The sequence below is a fragment of the Ovis aries genome, chromosome 14, assembly GCF_016772045.2.
Source record: "Ovis aries strain OAR_USU_Benz2616 breed Rambouillet chromosome 14, ARS-UI_Ramb_v3.0, whole genome shotgun sequence".
In the NCBI taxonomy this organism is placed as follows: Eukaryota; Metazoa; Chordata; class Mammalia; order Artiodactyla; family Bovidae; genus Ovis; species Ovis aries.
The window spans coordinates 57395840-57415082 of NC_056067.1; the positions used below are offsets into that span (position 1 = coordinate 57395840).

At 43.3% G+C, this 19243-nt stretch overlaps 1 protein-coding gene across 3 annotated transcripts in view; it reads right to left on the reverse strand.

Annotated features, from left to right (window-relative positions):
- Positions 1-19243, reverse strand: part of LOC105601977 (zinc finger protein 519-like) — a 58739-nt gene that overhangs the window by 8357 nt on the left and 31139 nt on the right. Inside the window, exon 3 of one of the 3 annotated variants that reach the window (XR_009596386.1) lies at positions 12646-12769. The exons of the other annotated variants lie outside the window; for them this stretch is intronic. The gene's annotated coding sequence lies outside the window, so the exon portion shown is untranslated. The remainder of the gene's footprint in view (positions 1-12645; positions 12770-19243) is intronic. 3 annotated transcript variants of the gene reach the window in all.

The window sequence follows — 19243 nt, forward strand, 5'->3', positions numbered from 1 at the left end:
AATGGTTTTTTATGGATATAAAGATGGCAGTTCACTGAAATCCTGATGTATTTTTATAAGAGCAATAACTAGAAGTCATGAATTTTAGTTGACATGGTAGCAATCAGGAAATCTTCACAGATACCCAAGAAAAATATATGTAACCTTTTCCTGAAAGGTCATGTAATTAATGTACATTCTTGTTTACTAAATAATTGCTCTCTCTGTTTTGTAAACCATAAATATCACATTTCTCTGACCATTGTATCAGAAGAACAAGAATGTTTCCAAATGCTTGTAATCTGTATTTTGATCAAAGATTATAGAGTAAACTTTGGAAAGTTTTATTTAGATTATGTGTGAACTTACTATATGTTAATTAATAAAAGTGAACAGCTTTTCATATATTAAACTTGATGTATATTTGAAGAAGTGTTCTCATCAGTAACATGCTTCCAGGTGGTTCAGTGGTAAAGAACCTGCCTGCCAATGCAGGAGACACAGGAGATGTAGGTTTGATCCTTGGGTCAGGCAGATACTCTGGAGAAGGAAATGGCAATCCACTCCAGTATTTTTGCCATGGGAAATCCCATTGACAGAGGAGGCTGGTGGGCTCCAGTCCATGGGGTTGCAAAGAGTCAGACACAACTGAGCATGCACATACGTGTTCCACCACCAATGTTAACATTAATACAAGCATTATCATCCCCTTGGTTTTTTTTTTTTAAGTCGTCATTAACTGATGGTGAATAGAAAGTATCTGTAACACAGTAGGATGACTCTCATGGGGCTTCCCAGGTAGTGCTAGTGGTAAAGAATTTGTCTGCCAATGCAAGAGATATAAGAGATGCTGGTTCAATCCCTGGGTCTGGAAGATCCCCTGGAGGAGGTCAGGGCAACCCATTCCAATATTCTTGCCTGGAGAATCCCATGGACAGAGAAGTCTGGCAGGCTACAGTCCACGCGGTCACAAAGAGTTGGACACATCTGAAGTGACTTAGGATGCACACAGAATGACCTCTCATAGTAATTCCCTTTTTCTACTGGCCATCGTTTCAGTTCAGTTCAGTAGCTCAGTCGTGTCCGACTCTCTGTGACCCCATGAATCACAGCACGCCAGGCCTCCCTGTTCATCACCATCTCCTGGAGTTCACTCAGACTCACGTCCATCGAGTCAGTGATGCCATCCAGCCATCTCATCCTCTGTCATCCCCTTCTCCTCCTGCCCCCAATCCCTCCCAGCATCACAGTCTTTTCCAATGAGTCAACTCTTCGCATGGGGTGGCCAAAGTACTGGAGTTTCAGCTTTAGCATCATTCCTTCCAAAGAAATCCCAGGGTTGATCTCCTTCAGAATGGACTGGTTGGATCTCCTTGCAGTCCAAGGGACCCTCAAGAGTCTTCTCCAACACCACAGTTCAAAAGCATCAATTCTTTGGCACTCAGCCTTCTTCACAGTCCAACTCTCACATCCATACATGACCACAGGAAAAATCATAGCCTTGACTAGACCGACCTTAGTCGGCAAAGTAATGTCTCTGCTTTTGAATATGCTGTCTAGGTTGGCCATAACTTTCCTTCCAAGGAGTAAGCGTCTTTTAATTTCATGGCTGCAGTCACCATCTGCAGTGATTTTGGAGCCCCCAAAAATAAAGTCTGCCATGGTTTCCACTGTTTCCCCATCTATTTCCCATGAAGTGATGGGACCAGATGCCATGATCTTGGTTTTCTGAATGTTGAGCTTTAAGCCAACTTTTTCACTCCCCTCTTTCACTTTCATCAAGAGGCTTTTTAGCTCCTCTTCACTTTCTGCCATAAGGGTGGTGTCATCTGCATATCTGAGGTTATTGATATTTCTCCTAGCAATCTTGATTTCAGCTTGTGCTTCTTCCAGTCCAGGATAACCCTCAAATAACTTGAGATCATATTTTCCATAAATGGTACAGTGTGTCATTTCCTCATTTTTAACTACTGAAACATTATGATGCTTACAATATGGATTGCATAGGAGTATTGCTGAGAGTTATCTACACTGCTCCATGATATTGCTGCCTTGGCAGCATTTGTATAGACCAGAAGCCCACGGGTGCCTTGCTTTGACACTAGTTATTCTCATAAGCACAGGTGCTAGATAACAGCCTGCAAGTTCATAAGCCAATGTAAATTCCTCATACGTCTTCCCCAGCAGCCCTGGTCACCAGCAGTCTTCCTAAATCCCAGGCCCTTCTATTTTTACTTACTCATTTATTTCTGGCTGTGCTGGGTCTTGGTTGCTGTGCGGGCTTTTCTCCAGTTGTGGTGCATGGGCTTTTCCTTGCGGGGGCTTCTCTCGTTGTGCAGCGCAGGCTCCAGGGCGCACACTTCCGTAGTTGCGGCTCCCGGGCTCCAGAGCGCAGGCTCAGTACTTGTGGGCATGGGCTTAGTTGCTCCGCGGCCCGTGGGATCTTCCCGGGCCGGGCATGGAACCCGTGTCCCCTGCATTGGCCCGTGTCCCCTCTTTTCCTCCTGCCCTGGGTCGTTTTCTCCTCAAGGTCATGGGGAAGGATCACCTCAGCATCATGAGATAACACCTTCCAAGGCGTCAGCACAGCGTCTTCGCCTGCTCGCAACACGCCCACAGGCAGAAGGAACTTGAAAAGCTGAGAGGGCCCACCTCTCCTGCCCTTCGTCTCAGGAGAGACTCAGGACGATTAGCTCCTCCTGGAGACGCACGTCAAGTTCTCCTTTGCTGTCCACACGTGTTCTCTCCCCGGATTCTGCCAACACGGGACAGGTGAGCGGCACTGACGTCCCCCTCCCGACCCCAGAACAGCAGACCCCGCCGCCCCTCCCGGCCAGAAGCTGGCTCTGAGCTCTCACAGACACGCCCAAAGCCCTGTGTTCAGCCCGGGCCTTGCCTGGAGCAGGAAGACAAGCAGCGCTGATGATCCTCCAGGGCCAGGGGCCAGAGTTTGCGAGGAGGATCCTCCTGGGACCCCAGACGAGAACCGCTTTCCTAAAGATATTCTCTGCAGCTTTAAAGTGGATACAAACCCTCCCCAGTCTAAGAAGTTATGAATTAGCAGGTTTGAGGGGAAACCATGAAATGACACGTTGAACAAGCCCCCTGTGGGTGCTGACGCTGCTCCTGTAACACCTGTCTTCCGTGGCACTGAGCTGGAGCCATCCCACACAGCACACCTGGGAGCCCTGAGCCGGTGAGTGCGCGGGGCTGGAACCTCTGAAAACACCTGCTCCCTCCGCCTGATGCCCCAGGGAGGGGCTCCTCCTGGGGTGTGCCCTCCGTGGCCTTGAGCTGCGCTTGGGGAAGGGGAGGTGGGAGGCCAGTGGTGCACAAAGTCACATGATGCCCTTGCGGGGAGTGGGGGGTGCGGTGAGGCTCGCTCTCCGAGATCTTCCCAAAGTTACCCTGAGTCCTTGGGTCCTCTCTCCCCCTCCCCTGCCTGGGGCCACGTGCTTTCCTTCTCAGTAGCTCAGTCGTGTCCCACTCTTTTGCAACCCTGTGGACTATAGCCCTCCAGGCTCCTCTGCCCTTGGGATTTCCCAGGCGTGAATACTGGAGTGGGTCGCCATTTCCTTCTCCAGGGGATCTTCCTGACCCAGGGTCGAACCTGCGTCTCCTGGGTCTCCTACATCGGGAGCTGGATTCTTTACCACTGAGCCACCTGGGAAGACAGCCTGGGCCCACACTGATTCACAAAATGATTAGCGTTGTGACTGTCTACCGGCAGGTGAGGGGGCCTCCATCTTCAGAGACCACGGGCACGAAGGTATTTACATCACAACTTTCTTTGAAAATGAACCAAAGGCAGTCATGGAGGATTAAAATGTATGTTGGGAAGGGACAAAAGCCTTTGGAAATGATGCCATAAATGTGTATTTGATGATACACAAAGGAAGTAGTGATTAATATTAAGTAAAAAGGCACATTGTAACTGAATTAGCAGATAAGATTTTTGGTTTTGGTGTTGCTGCCCTATTGTATGTGTGTTTCTACACTTTAAAAATTGTATGAGGGATTTCCCTGGTGGGCCAATGGTTAAGAATCTGCCTTGCAATGCAGAGGAGGCAGGTTTGATCCCTGGTCAGGGAACTAGGATCCCACATGCCACAGGGCAACTAAGCCCATGCTCCCACAACTAGAACCTGATTCAGTCAAATAAATAAATATTTAAAAAAAAAAAAGAAAGAAAAGGATTATGTGGCTATAGTTTATTCTCTCCCTACTCTTTACCTGATATTTTATCACATCTATAAAGTGCATTAATTGAGGTAAAAATAAAACAAGGGAAACATACCCATTTTCTAAATATTATTTGAGAGCATTAAATCTTTTCAAATATCCTATGAAGGGTGCATACACCAATAACAATGTATTTTTTAAAGTTTAAAGATTTTTTTAGAGAAGGTTTAGTTTCACAGGAAAATTCAGAGAAAGGTAGAAATTTTCATATGGTTCTTATTCCCACATATGTATAACCTCCTTCTTTATCATCATCTTCCACCATAGGGGTACTTCTGTTACCTCTGATGAATCTATAGTGACATCCTAAGTATTTAAGGTCCATAGTGTACCTTATAGTTAGTTCACTTTCAGGGTTGTACAGTTTGTGACATTGGAGAAACATATAATGACAAGTATCCATTATTAAAGTTTTCCATTTATTTTTGTTTAGTTTTTTTTTTAAAGGAAACTTCATACTGTTCTTCACATTGGCTGTACCAGTTTACATTCTTTCTAACAGTGATGTTCCCACCAAGGAGGCTTCTCTTTTCTCCAGACCCTTTTTAGCACTTATTATTTGTAGATTTCTTTGATGATGGGCATTCTGTTGTAAGGTGATATGTCATTGCAGTTTTGATTTGCATTTCTCTAATGATTAGTGATGTTGAGCATCTTTTCATGTGCCTCTTGACCATTTGTATGTCTTCTTTGAAGAAATGTCTGTTTAGGTCTTCTGCCCATTTTTTGATTGGGTTGTTTGTGTTTTGGATACTCAGTTACATGAACTATTTGTAAATTTTGGAGACTAATTCCTTGTCAGTCACATCCTTCACAAATATTTTCTCCCATTTTGTGGGCTTTTTTGTTTTATTTGTGGTTTCCTTTGCTGTGCAAAAGCTTTTGAGTTAAATTAGATCTGATTTGTTTGCTTTTGCTTTTATTTCCATTACTATAGTAGATGAATCAAAAAAGATGTTATTGAGATTTATGTCAAATAGTGTTCTGCCTATGTTTTTCTCTAGAAGTTTTATAGTATTCAGACTTAATAATATGAAAACCAAAGACCCTTCTCAATGCACTTTTTAATACTTCCAAGTTCAATGGTATATGGAGTTCAAGGGACTGAAATATTTCTTGAGACATCTGGTACCCACGTTATTGACTATTCTTTTAGAATTCAAATTCTTTGAATTAAAAAATTGACTGGTAAAAAAAAATAAAAGGTTCCCACAAATAGTTTTCACTGTCCAGAAAATCCTCTAGACACAGAATATTCATAGCCTCACCTCTGCCAATCCTTGGATAACACTGAAATTTTTAAAATTAATTCTTACTAGAGTACACTTGCTTTACAAAGTTGGGTTAGTTTATACTGCACAGCAAAATGAACCAGTCATACATATACATACACCTGCTCCCTTTGGGGCTTCTTTCTGACCCAGGTCACCACAGAGCATTGAGTAGACTTCCCTGTGCTATAGAGTACATTCTCATCAATTATCTATTTTATACATAGCATCAATAGTGTATGCATGTCAATCCCAATCTCCCAGTTCATCCCCCTCACGCCCTTTCCCCCCTTGGTGTCCATACATTTCTTCCCTATGTCTTTGTCTCTGCTTCTAGTTTGAAAATAGGATCATCTATACCTTTTTTCTAGATTCCACATATATGTGTTGATATATGATATTTTTCTTTTCTTTTTTTTTTTTTTTTACTTAAGCTCAACATTCAAAAAACTAAGATCATGACACACACTCCCATCACTTCACAGCAAATAGATGGGGAAAAAGAGGAAACAGTGATGTAAGACAAACATAGAGACAAAGAGAGCGAGCTGGGCAGTCAGGCAGAGAAAGAGTTATTATAGGAAGAGAGAAAGTGGCTGGCTTTAGAGAGAAGCCAGTGCTCCCCCTTTACAGCCAACCCTTCTTATACCCTATTGAGGGGAAATTGTGCCCCGAAGGGAGGGGGCCTTAGTGTATCTTTAGCCCGCAGCTGGGGTCTTGTTATCAGGGAGTTGAAGGGGTCTCATGGTTGGTGGGCATTGCATAGTCTTGAGAAACTGGCACCAGCAGGGGGAAACAGGATATCACCTTAAGGAAAAAACAGGATGCCATCAGGGCAATTTGGTCACTGTGACTTCATCCACTGTTTGCCAGGTCACCACAACAGGCCATTTTTAAACTCTACACTATGAGCCCCTTGTAAACGCTAACAAGAGACAGACTTTATTTCCTGGACTCCAAAACCACTGTGGATGGTGACTGCAGCCACAAAATTAAAAGACGCTTGCTCTGTGGAAGAAAAACTATGGCAAACCTAGACAGCATATTAAAAAGCAGAGACATTACTTTGCCAGCAAAGGTCTATCTAGTCAAAGCTATGGTTTTTCCCATAGTCAGGAATGGATGTCAGAGTTGGACCATAAAGAAGGCTAAGCGCTGAAGAACTGATGCTTTCAAATTGTGGTGCTAGAGAGGACTCTTAAGAGTCCCTTGGACTGCAAGGAGATCAAACCAGTCTATCCTAAAGGAAATCAACCCTGAATATTCATTGGAAGGACTGATGCTGAAGCTGAAGCTCCAATAGTTTGGCCACTTGATATGCAAATTGACTGAATGCAAAAGGAGAAGGGGGTGGCAGAGGATGACATGGTTAGATATCATCACCAATTCAACAGACATGAATTTAAGCAAACTCCTGGGGATAGTAAAGGACAGGGGAGCCTGGTGTGCTGCAGTCCATGGGATCTCAAAGAGTCGGACACAACTTAGTGGCCAAACAACATAAGATTAGGGGATTATTTCATCTTTATCCAAGAAAAGGAGAGCCTGGGTACTCTGCAACCATGACCTATGAGAGTGTAGGGGCTTACAGTTGGGAAGCATGCAGTTATGGGTGCAGCAGAGGTCACCAGCCACCAGCTGCGATTGTTAAAAAGAGCCAAACAAATGTAAAAGATGGAGGAGACACTGTATACAAAGACACAAAGGTGCTCACCAGGACAGGGATGCTCTGGGTGGCTCTAGGTTTTGGGGAGGATCTTGAAGAGATGCTGGTCCTATGAACGTATTGCACCCTTTGCTTGTGGCTGTCCAAGATGAAAACCATGGAGACACTGGACCAGATCGTGAGCACCAGACATGAAACAGCAGGAAGTAAAAACCATCCTACATTCAGTAAGACTTTGATTCTATTATGAATCAAACCATAACACAATCCCAAATCTTTCTTCTTTGTGATGTTTCTGTTACTCCAATGATCTTTCACATACCTAGTAAATCGAATATTTATCAGCATATGCACAACCCAGCAGAGGAAAATAGTGGATCCAATGTACGTGGGAGCTTTCATTTTAAGCTGTCCCCACCTGGAGTTCCTGGGACTGATGGTGATGACCTGGCAGACCCTCAAGAGGCAGATGCTACCAATGGACACTCCCCTGGCCATTCTGTGGCTATAGTAAACAATTTTGCATTCAGTATCACTGAGAAAATATTTCCACCCAAACGCTTCCATTGTCCTTGGGGTTCCTGTAGAGAGCATGACCAAGGAGTTGGCTATAAGCAGATACTCAATGATCAGCTCTGTGGATCTTAGCCTGCACCCAGTGAAGTGAAGGAAGAGATAATGGTAAAGAAGAGAGAAATTTCCCAGGATTCCAAATATATTCTGGGATAAGAAGATCAATTCTACTACAAAATCTCTGGTGGCCATCCTTCCAGTTCTCTGTGAAGGATATTTGCCTTCTGAGCTAGAGTTTCCTGCACAGAAAAATGGGCCACACGCATTACACCAAGTGAAATTTAATCTTGTCCACTTATTATTCATTTCCACAGAGATATATTACCTTCTTGTTTTTATTTTACTAAGAGGTTTCCAAGACTTTAATATACAAATTTTAAAGAGCTCTTATATATATCATATGATAAAAATGAACCTATATATGAAATAAAAATTGAATCACAGATGTAGAAAACAAACATAGTTAATGAGGGGGAAGTGGGGAAGGGATAAATTGGAAAATTGGGATAGATATATACACACTGAAGTAGTGGAAGTGTTAGTTGTCAGTCATGTCTGACTCTTTGTGACCCCATGGACTGTAGCCCACCAGGCTCCTCTGTCCATGGAATTCTCCAGGCAAGAATACTGGAGTGCGTAGACATTTCCTTCTCCAGGGGATCATCCCAACCCATTCTTTACCATCTGAGCCACCAGGAAAGCCCCATATACACACTACTAGATGTAAAATAGACAACTGATAAGGACCTCCTGCACAGCACAGGAGACTCTACTCAGTACTCTGTAATGATCTATATGGGAAAAGAATCTAAAAGAGAGTGGATATATGTATATGTATACTGATTCCCTTTGCTGTACTGCAGAAACTAATGCAACATTATAAATCAACCATGCTGTGCGGAGTCTTGCCCCAAGGCCACAGACATGGAGCCCAGGAACAAGGTCATCTCTGGAACTGTCTGAGCCTCTTTGTTGTTGTTCAGTCGCTCACTTGTGTCTGACTCTTTGCGACTCCATGGACTGCAGCACTCCAGGTTTCCCTGTCCTTCAGTATCTCCTAGAGTTTGCTCAACTCATATCCAGTGAGTTGGTGATGCCATCCAACCATCTCATTCACTGTCACCCCCTTCTCCTCCTGCCTTCAATCTTTTCCAGCATCAGGGTCTTTTCCAGTGAATTGGCTCTTCACATCAGGTGGCCAAAGTATTGGAGCTTCAGCTTCAGCATCAGTCCTTCCAATGAATATTCAGGATTGACTTCCTTTAGGCTTGACTGGTTGGATCTCCTTGCTGTAAAGGGACTCTTAAGAGTATTCTCTATCACCACAGGTCGAAGGCATCAATTCTTCGGCACTTGGCCTTCTTTATGGTCTAACCCACACATCCATACGTGACTGTTGGAAAAACCCCTTTGTAACCATTGCCAAAAGCTCTACCCCCACCTCCTGCTATCATCACCAGCAGACTTCCTAACCCCAAATTAGACAAAAATGCCCATCCTGGTAGTTACCCTATAGTGCCCTATCCAATAACCTAATGCTAGCCTTCCAGCAGGAATCTTCTTTGTCTTGAGGCTATAAAAATCAGTTACTAACCCACGAAAAGCACAAGCTCTCTCCAGCCAGCTGCATTTGTAGCACCTTCATTATCTCTGCTCCCTGCTCTTAATAAGGGTGCTTCCTTCTGAAATACTCTGTATCTGGAAATTCTTTTCCAACCCATGCTCAGACTGCCCCCACAAACTCAAATAAAAAATTAACATAAAATGAATAAAATAAAAACAGAAAAAATCTGAAAAAAAGAGCTCTTATAAATGAGTGAATCACTGCTATGAAGGTCTAGATAGCATATTAAAAAGTGGAGACATCACTTTGCTGACAAAGATCTGTATAGTCAAAGCTATGGTTTTTCCAGTAATCATGTATGGATGTGAGAGTTGGACCATAAAGAAGGCTGAGTGTCAAAGAATCGATGCCTTCAAACTGTGGTGCTGGAGAAGACTCGTAAGGGTCCCCTGGGCAGCAAGGAGATCAAATCAGTCAATCCTAAAGGAAATCAACCCTGAATATTCATTGGAAGGATTAATGCTGAAGCTGAAGCTCCAATATTTTGGCTATCTAAGGTGATGAGCTAACTAACTGGAAAAGAACCTGATATTGGGAAAGATTGAGGGCAAGAGGAGAAGGAGGTGACAGAGGATGAGATGGTTGGATGGCATCACTGACTCAATGAACATAAGTCTGAGCAAACTCAGGGAGATGGTAAAGGACGGGGAAGCCTGGCATGACTTAGCAACTAAACCAGCATAGGCAAGAAAGGACTTAAACCTGACTTGGCTCGTAACAAATCTAGCACATTTAATCACTGTGATATCTGACAAATCCAGGTAGCTCTGTTCTCCCAACAGTTTAAATAGATATTGAGCTCTTTTGGTAATGTGTCATTATATTTTGGGCTTCCCTGGTGGCTCAGTGGTAAAGAAACTGCCTGCCAATGCAGGAGATATGGGTTCAGTCCCTAGGTCAGGAAGATCCCCTGGAGAAAGAAACGGCAACCTACTCCAGTATTCTTTCCTGGGAAATCCCAATGACAAAGGCAGCTGGTGGGCTATAGTCCATGGGGTCACAAAGAGTCGGACACGACTTACAGCTAAACAACAACAACAATTGATAGTAGAATGTTTTTAGATGAGTGAAAGTATCATGGTGTACTTGGGCCTGACTGGGGCTATCTGAAACTCATTACTATAAATGTACACTTTTCTTATGTGCTGATTCCTTTTCTTCAATAGGGAAAACAGTCTCATCGATTTAACAGACCTAAGACATTTTCTCTTGCCTGGAAAATCCCAGGGACAGAGGAGCCCGGTAGGCTGCAGTCCATGGCGTCACTAAGAATCGGATGTGACTGATTGACTTTACTTTCACTTTTCACTTTCATGCATTGGAGAAGGAAATTGCAACCCACTCCAGTATTGCCTGGAGAATCCCAGGGACAGGGGAGCCTGGTGGGCTGCCGTCTATGGGGTCACACAGAGTCGGACACGACTGAAGCGACTTAGCATAGCAAAAAAGACATTCCCGTCCCTGGGATTCTCCAGGCAAGAACACTGGAGTGGGTTGCCATTTTCTTCTCCAGTAAGACATTTTCAGGAGGTAACAATTACTGTCATTTTCAGGAGGTAACAATCACTGTCTCCAGTAAGCACTTCATATACTCAGAGATAAAGCAAACAGTTTTATACCAGGAACTATCATTTGGGTTCACCATTTCTGCACAGGACCAAGTGACCTGTAGATTCATCTTACTCATTACTAGAAGCAGAAGTTGTCATAGGCACACACACCTGCAATAACCCTGACAATATAATCTATGATTTCAGAAATGAGGCTGAACTTCAGACTGAGTTCAAAACTACAGTTCTTAAGGACTCCCCTGGTGGCACAGTAGATAAGAATCCAGCTCCCAGTGCAGGGGACACAGGTTCAATCCTTGGCCCGTCCAGGAAGATTCCATATGTCCTTGAGCAACTAAGCCTGTGTGCTGGCACTTTTGAGCCTGCTCTCTAGAGCGGCACACCACAACTACTGAGCCCACATGCTGCAAATACTGAAGACTGAGTGCCTAGAATCTGTGCTCTGCAGCAAGAGAAGCCACTGCAATGAGAAGCCTGGGCACCACAACAAGGAGTGGCCCCTGCTCACCCCGACTAAAACCCCATGCACCAATGAAGACTCAGTGCAACCAAAAATAAACAAATAAAAGAAAAAAAAAACCCATTGTGTATATGTACCACAGCTTTCTTATCCATTCATCTGCTGATGGACATCTAGGTTGCTTCTATGTCCTGGTTATTATAAACAGTGCTGCGATGAACATTGGGGTACATGTGTCTCTTTCAATTATGGTTTCCTCAGTGTGTATGCCCAGCAGTAGGATTGCTGGGTCATAAGCAGTTCTATTTTTAGTTTTTTAAGGAATCTCCACACTGTTCTCCATAGTGGCTGTACTAGTTTGCATTCCCACCAACAGTGTAAGAGGGTTCCCTTTTCTCCACAGCCTCTCCAGCATTTATTGCTTGTAGACTTTTGGATTGCCGCCATTCTGACTGGCATGAAATGGTACGTCATTGTGGTTTTGATTTGCATCTCTCCGATAATGATACACAATGGAGTATTACTCAGCCATTAAAAAGAATACATTTGAATCAGTTCTAATGAGGTGGATGAAACTGGAGCCTATTATACAGAGTGAAGTAAGCCAGAAAGAAAAACACCAATACAGTATACTAACGCATATATATGGAATTTAGAAAGATGGTAACGATAACCCTGTATGCGAGATAGCAAGAGACACATGTATAGAACAGTCTTTTGGACACTGTGGGAGAGGGAGTAGGTGGGATGATTTGGGAGAATGGCATTAAAACATGTATATCATATATGAAACGAATCGCCAGTCCAGGTTTGATGCATGATACTGGATGCTTGGGGCTGGAGCACTGGGACGACCCAGAGGGATGGTATGGGGAGGGAGAAGGGAGGGGTGTATACCCATGGCAGATTCATGTTGATGTGTGGCAAAACCAATACAATATCGTAAAGTAATTAGCCTCCAATTAAAATAAATAAATTTATATTTAAAAAGAAGAAAGAAAAAAACCCTATGGTTCTTAAGAAAATTAAAAGTCAAGCTGCATTATCACTCACATTCAATGCCAGGAATCAAAGTCATTGTGGATTACACTAAATTATACACTATAAATTCAGAGCGGTCATGGATTGCTGTTGGATCTCTAGTCCTGGCCTCTCTTTACTGGTCCAGCTCAAGAGTCAGAATCCTTTCTGTGTGGCTTTGGCACTGGACTAGATTTGAACCCTGAAGAATTTCTTTTTTATCTGAAATAACCACTTACCCCAGTTCCTGATACTCCTCGTCTGCAGACTCTTCCTCTCAGATTGAAATAGAAAATGGGTATCTGACTCCTTTCTGTTGCCAGGACACTGTGGGAGGAGGTGTGCTGGTTTGAAAATCAGCACCTGTGTTAGACAAAGGCAGTCACACCCCTAGACATGGATTTGTGATTCCATGATCTCCTCTTCCCTCAGAATTGCAATTATCTTTTCACTTTTGGCTGCAATGAGAGGTAGGTTCATGGAACAAGAGGATACTTGTGTAAAACTTTTAATTAACTTTCTGAAAACTGTCAATTACCCTCCCTCCAAAAAATTACAATCAACTTGTCATTCCAAAAGAGACCACTGCAGTGCTCTGAGAGGCTTTTTCTTTTATATGACCTGGGGAGGCAGACAGGTTCTCATATGGAATGAGCAGGAAATGCTGAGTTGACAGCTGAGAGCCTGGCAATGAAACTCTTGTATTGTGCTGACTTCTTTGTTCCTCTGAGAAATTTTTCTACCCAACAGTGAATTCTTTCCTGACCCCTGAGCTTCAGCATCGCTTTAGTATGATCAGAGAAATAGAACCAAACTGCCTGAGGATTTCTAAGCCCTATAATTAAAAGGAAGACCATGATGACAGCAATTTTTATATTAAAAATTATTGTATATATTTGTGCAACTCAATGCCAACTAATTTGGAAGTCTAGGTGGTGATAAAGATGTTTTCCACTAAAATATGTTTTACCAATATGGACCCATTCCCAAGTAGTTACAGAAAGCCTAAATAGAAAAATATTCACAGAAAGATGGAAATTTATAAATTTCTCCCCCTAAAAGTACCCCCAATAGTAAGTTAACAGGTGCTTTCTTGTTTAGTCTCTCAGTCATGTCTGACTCTTTGCAAACCCATGGACTGCAGCATACCAGCCTTCCTTGTCTTTCACTATCTCTAAGAGTTTGCTCAAACTTGTGTCCATTGAATCAGTGATGCCATCCAACCATCTCACCCTCTGTCATCCCCTTCTCCTCCTGACTTCAATCTTTCCCAGCATCAAGGTCTTTTCCAATGGGTCGGCTCTTTACATCAAGTAGCCAAAGTATTGGAGCTTTAGCTTCAACATCAGTTCTTCCAATGAATATTCAGGGTTGATTTTCTTTAGGACTGATTGATCTCCTTGCAGTCCAAGAGACTCTCAAGAGTCTTCTCTTGCACCACAGTTTGAAAGCATCAATTCCTTTGCACTCAGCCTTCTTTATGGTCCAACTCTCACATCCGTATATGACTACTGGAAAAACCATAGCTTTGACTATACAGACCTTTGTCAGCAAAGTGATGCCTCTACTTTTTAATATGCTATGTTTGTTTTGATTGTGTGGATCACAACAAACTGTGGAAAATTCTTAAAGAGATGGGAATACCAGACCATCTTACCTGCCTCCTGAGAAATCTATACACAGGTCAAGAAGCAACAGTTAGAACTGGACATGGAAAAATGGACTGGTTCCAAATTGGGAAAGGAGGATGTCAAGGCTGCATATTGCCACCCTGTTTATCTAACTTATATGTAGAATGCAGGGCTGGATGAAGCACAAGCTGGAATCATGATTGCCGGGAGAAATAACAATAACCTCAGATACGTAGATGACACCACCCTTACGGCAGAAAGTGAAGAGGAACTGAAGAGACTCTTGATGAAAGTGAAAGAGGAAGGTGAAACAGCTGGCTTAAAACTCAACATTCAAAAAACTAAGACTGTGGCATCCAGTACCATCACTTCATGGCAAATAGATGGGGAAGCAATGGAAACAGTGACAGACTTTATTTTCTTGGGCTCCAAAATCACTGCAGACTGTGACTGCAGCCATGAAATTAAAGAAACTTGCTCCTTTAAAGAAAAGCTATGACCAATCTAAACAGCATATTAAAAAGCAGAGCCATTACTTTGCTGACAAACATCTGTCTAGTCAAAGCTATGGTTTTTCCAGTAGTCATATACAAATGTGAGAGTTGGACCATACAGTTGAGCACCAAAGAATTGATGCTTTTGAACTGTGGTGTTGGAGAAAACTCTTGTGAGTTCCTTGGACTGCAAGGAGATCCAACCAGTCCATCCTAAAGGAAAGCAGTTCTGAATATTCATTGGAAGGACTGATGCTGAAGCTGAAACTCCAATACTTTGGCCACCTGATATGAGGAACTGACTCATTGGAAAAGAACCTGATGCTGGGAAAGATTGAAGGTGGGAGGAGAAGGGGATGACAGAGGATGAGATGGTGGATGGCATCATCGACTTGATGGAGATGAGTTTGAGCAAGCTCTGGGAGTTGGTGATGGACAGGGAATCCTGTGTGCTGCAGTCCATGGGGTCACAAAGAGTCAGACACAACTGAGCAACTGAACTGAACTGTCATAGCTTTTCTTCCAAGGAGCAAGCATCTTTTCATTTCATGGCTGCAGTAACAATCTGCAGTGATTTTGGAGCCCAAAAAAAGAAAGTCTGTCACTGTTTCCATTTTTCCCAGATCTAAGTCTGTTGCTGCTGCTGCTGCTGCTGCTGCTGCCAAGTCACTTCAGTCGTGTCTGACTCTGTGCGACCCCATAGACGGAAGCCCTCCAGGCTCCACTGTCCGTGGGATTCTCCAGGCAAGAACACTGGAGTGGGTTGCCATTTCCTTCTCCAATGCATGAAAGTGAAAAGTGAAAGTGAAGTCACTCAGTCGTGTCTGAGTCTTAGCGACCCCATGGACTGTAGCCCACCAGGCTCCTCCATTCATGGGATTTTCCAGGCAAGAGTACTGGAGTGGGGTGCCATTGCCTTCTCCAGATCTAAGTCTGGGAAAGTATAATAACCTCTGTCTAGTGGTGTTAGTGTTCTGTGCTGCCCAGAAACTCTTCTAACTCAGGAGGACAGAATTTTATTTTCTGGATTCTCAGAAACCTACTGTATTTGCCACATTCTCATACCTGTCATTTGTTCATCAGAACACCACCTCCCCCCACCCCACTAGCAGCCTAAGACTTAGGAGGGATCAAAGAGAGCTTCCATGCAGTTTCCTCCATGCATTTCTAGAGAGCTCTCCTGTGTACTCTCAATGAGTTGTGTGTTCCTCACTAAGAAAAACAGCATCACACAGCATCTGGGGCTTCCTTGGTGGCTCAGTGGGTAAAAGAAATCCTTGTACCAATGCAGGAGACACAGGTTTGATCCCTGATCTAGGAAGATCCCACATGCCTTGGAGCAACTAAACCCCTGAACCATAACTATTGATTCTGTGCTCTAGGGCCCGGGAGCCACAACTACTGAGCCCAGGAGCTGCAGCTACTGAAGCCTGTGTGCCCTACAGCCTGTGCTCCGCAACAAGAGAAACTACCACAATGAGAACCCCACACACTTCAAGGAAGAGTAGCTCCCCTCTTCACAACTAGAGAGTAGCCCCTGCTCACCACAACTACAGAAAAGCCTGCACAGCAATGAAGGCCCAGCACAGCCAAAAATAAATAAATTTATTTTTTTTAAAGGATGTTTTTGCATATCTTGGTCAGTTATAACTGCCTGAATGAAACCTCTAGAACTTGATGCTGTTCCCCTTTTATCTCAATTAAGGGATCAGAAAGTTTCATTCAAATCTCCTAAGTGGCATCAATTTCTTCAGTTAAAATTAATTTCTAAATGCATGAGAAAATTCAAAAGCACTCATAAAATCCTATCAGGTCCTGCATGGATGACACACGTGAGAACACCGAGAACTCTGTAGTCATAACACAGACAAGCAAGGCTCATGAGTGCGACTCATGTAGCAAAAATATCTACAAGGAAAATACAAAAACTGGAGATAACTCAGCAATAAAACACATAGATTTTTCTCCTAAATTTAGAGTCTCAGTTTGTGCCACAAGATAGCAGGTACCCTCTCTCCACACGAAGAATTCTTCATCCTGTGTATTTTCTACCTCTTACTTCAGATTATAGCCTCAATCTATTGAATTCTTTTTCTTTTTCAAAACTCATTTTATTTATTTATCTTTGGCTGTGCTGGGTCTCGGAGAAGGCAATGGCACCCCACCCCAGTACTCTTGCCTAGAAAATCCCACAGACGGGGGAGCCTGGTGGGCTGCCGTCTATGGGGTCGCACAGTCGGACACGACTGAAGCGACTTAGCAGCAGCAGTGCTGGGTGTGCATTGCTGTGTGGTCTTTACTCTAGCTGCAGTGAGGTGGGGCTACTCCCTAGTTGCAGTTGAGGGCTTCTCATTGCAGTGGCATCTCTTGTTGAGGAGCACAAGTTCCAGGTGTGTGGGCTTCAGTAGCTGTGCATGAGGGTTCAGGAGTTGTGGCTTGTGGGCTCTGGCCACAGGTTCTATAGCTGCGGCCACAGGCTTAGTTACTCTGCAGCATGCACTGGTTCCAAATAGGAAAAGGAGTACGTCAAGGCTGTATATTGTCACCCTGCTTATTTAACTTCTATGCAGAGCACATGATGAGAAGCACTTGGCTGGATAAAGCACAAGCTGCAATCAAGATTGCCGGGAGAAATATCAATAACCTCAGATATACAGATAACACCACCCTTATGGCAGAAAATGAAGAACTAAAGAGCCTCCTGATGAAAGTGAAAGAGGAGAGCGAAAAAGTTGGCTTAAAGCTCAACATTCAGAAAACCAAGATCATGGCATCCAGTCCTATCACTTCATGGCAAATAGATGGGGAAACAGTGGAAACAGTGGCAGACTTTATTTTTGGGGGCTCCAAAATCACTGCAGATGGTGATTGCAGCCATGAAATTAAAAGACGCTTACTCCTTGGAAGGAAAGTTATGACCAACCTAGACAGCATATTAAAAAGCAGAGACATTACTTTGTCAACAAAGGTCTGTCTAGTCAAGGCTATGGTTTTTCCAGTGGTCATGTGTGGATGTGAGAGTTGGACTGTGAAGAAAGCTGAGTGCCAAAGAATTGATGCTTTTGAACTGTGGTGTTGGAGAAGACTCTTGAGAGTCCCTTGGACTGCAAGGAGATCCAACCAGTCGATCCTAAAGGAGATCAGCCCTGGGTGTTCATTGGAAGGACTGATATTGAAACTGAAACTCCAATACTTTGGCCACTTGATGCAAAGAGCTGACTCATTTGAAAAGACCCTGATGCTGGGAGGGATTGGGGGCAGGAGGAGAAGGGGACGACAGAGGATGAGATGGCTGGATGGCATCACTGACTCGATGGACATGAGTTTGAGTGAAGTCTGGGAGTTGGTGATGGACAGGGAGGCCTGGAGTGCTGCAATTCATGGGGTCGCAAAGAGTTGGACATGACTGAGCAACTGAACTGAACTGATGAGGGATCTTTCTAGATCAGGGATCGAATCTATGTCTTCTGCCTTGTTTTTGTTGTTCAGTTGCTCAGTCATGTCTGACTCTTTGCCTTAGTAGGCAGATTCTTTACCACTGAGCCACCAGGGAAGCCCCTGAAGTATTTTTCTTTTAATTACAGATACTCTATCATGCATCCATCAGCTTCAGTGTATTTGTTCACTTCTTATAATTGCCTAAGCAACACGATCACTTATGAAGTTTCCAGATTTTCTCCTGATCAATTGTCACAATAAACTGTTTAACCCTGATGAAGTCAATTATAAGAAATGAAAGAAACAATCAGAAAAAAATGATTCTCTTAGTGTTCCTCTCAAATTAAGAAGGAAGGAATGGAACATATTAAACAAAATCAAATTAATATGCTCGTGGGGAAATTAATCTCATCTTGAAGCTAATTTCTGATCTCCATGAAATTTAATAAAAGCTATTCTTAAAATCCTTGAGCAGATAAGTAAAGTTCATAAATTTTGAACTAAAAAAAAAACCCCACAAAATAGATTTTTCATAATTAACAGGCCAGTAAGCAAAATAGGATCTGCATGGAAAGAATCTCAAAACAAGGATTCATGAAATTTGGGAGAAATGAATTCAATGAAAAGTAAACAAATTAGATTTGCTTTATGAATCTAAGGTTTTTAGTTAGTAACTCATCAAAAGTTTTGAAATGACCAGTTTTGATGTAACATTTCTAAACTCTGCTTCCCTGGTGGCTCAGAGGTTAAAGCGTCTGCCTGGAATACAGGAGACCTGGGTTCGATTCCTGAGTCTGGAAGATCCCCTGGAGAAGGAAATGGCAAACCCACTCCAGTACTCTTGCCTGGAGAATCCCATGGAGGAAAGAGCCTGGTAGGCTACAGTCCACGGGGTCACAAAGAGTCGGACACAACTGAGCGACTTCACTTCACTTCACTTCAAACTCTGCAAAGACATGTGTATAAACACATATACCCACACTGCTCTTCTTCTTAGGCTTCATACTCTTAAAATATACCTTCATATATTTACATTTTGCATTCAGTATAGGTCAAAACCATGAAATACTGTGTTCCATAAGTTGAGACAAAGAACATGTGCAAAGAAATAGGTAGCATGCTGCTGCTGCTAAGTCACTTCAGTCGTGTCTGACTCTGTGCGACCCCATAGACGGAAGCCCACCAGGCTCCCCCGTCCCTGAGATTCTCCAGGCAAGAACACTGGAGTGGGTTGCCATTTCCTTCTCCAATGCATGAAAGTGAAAAGTGAAAGG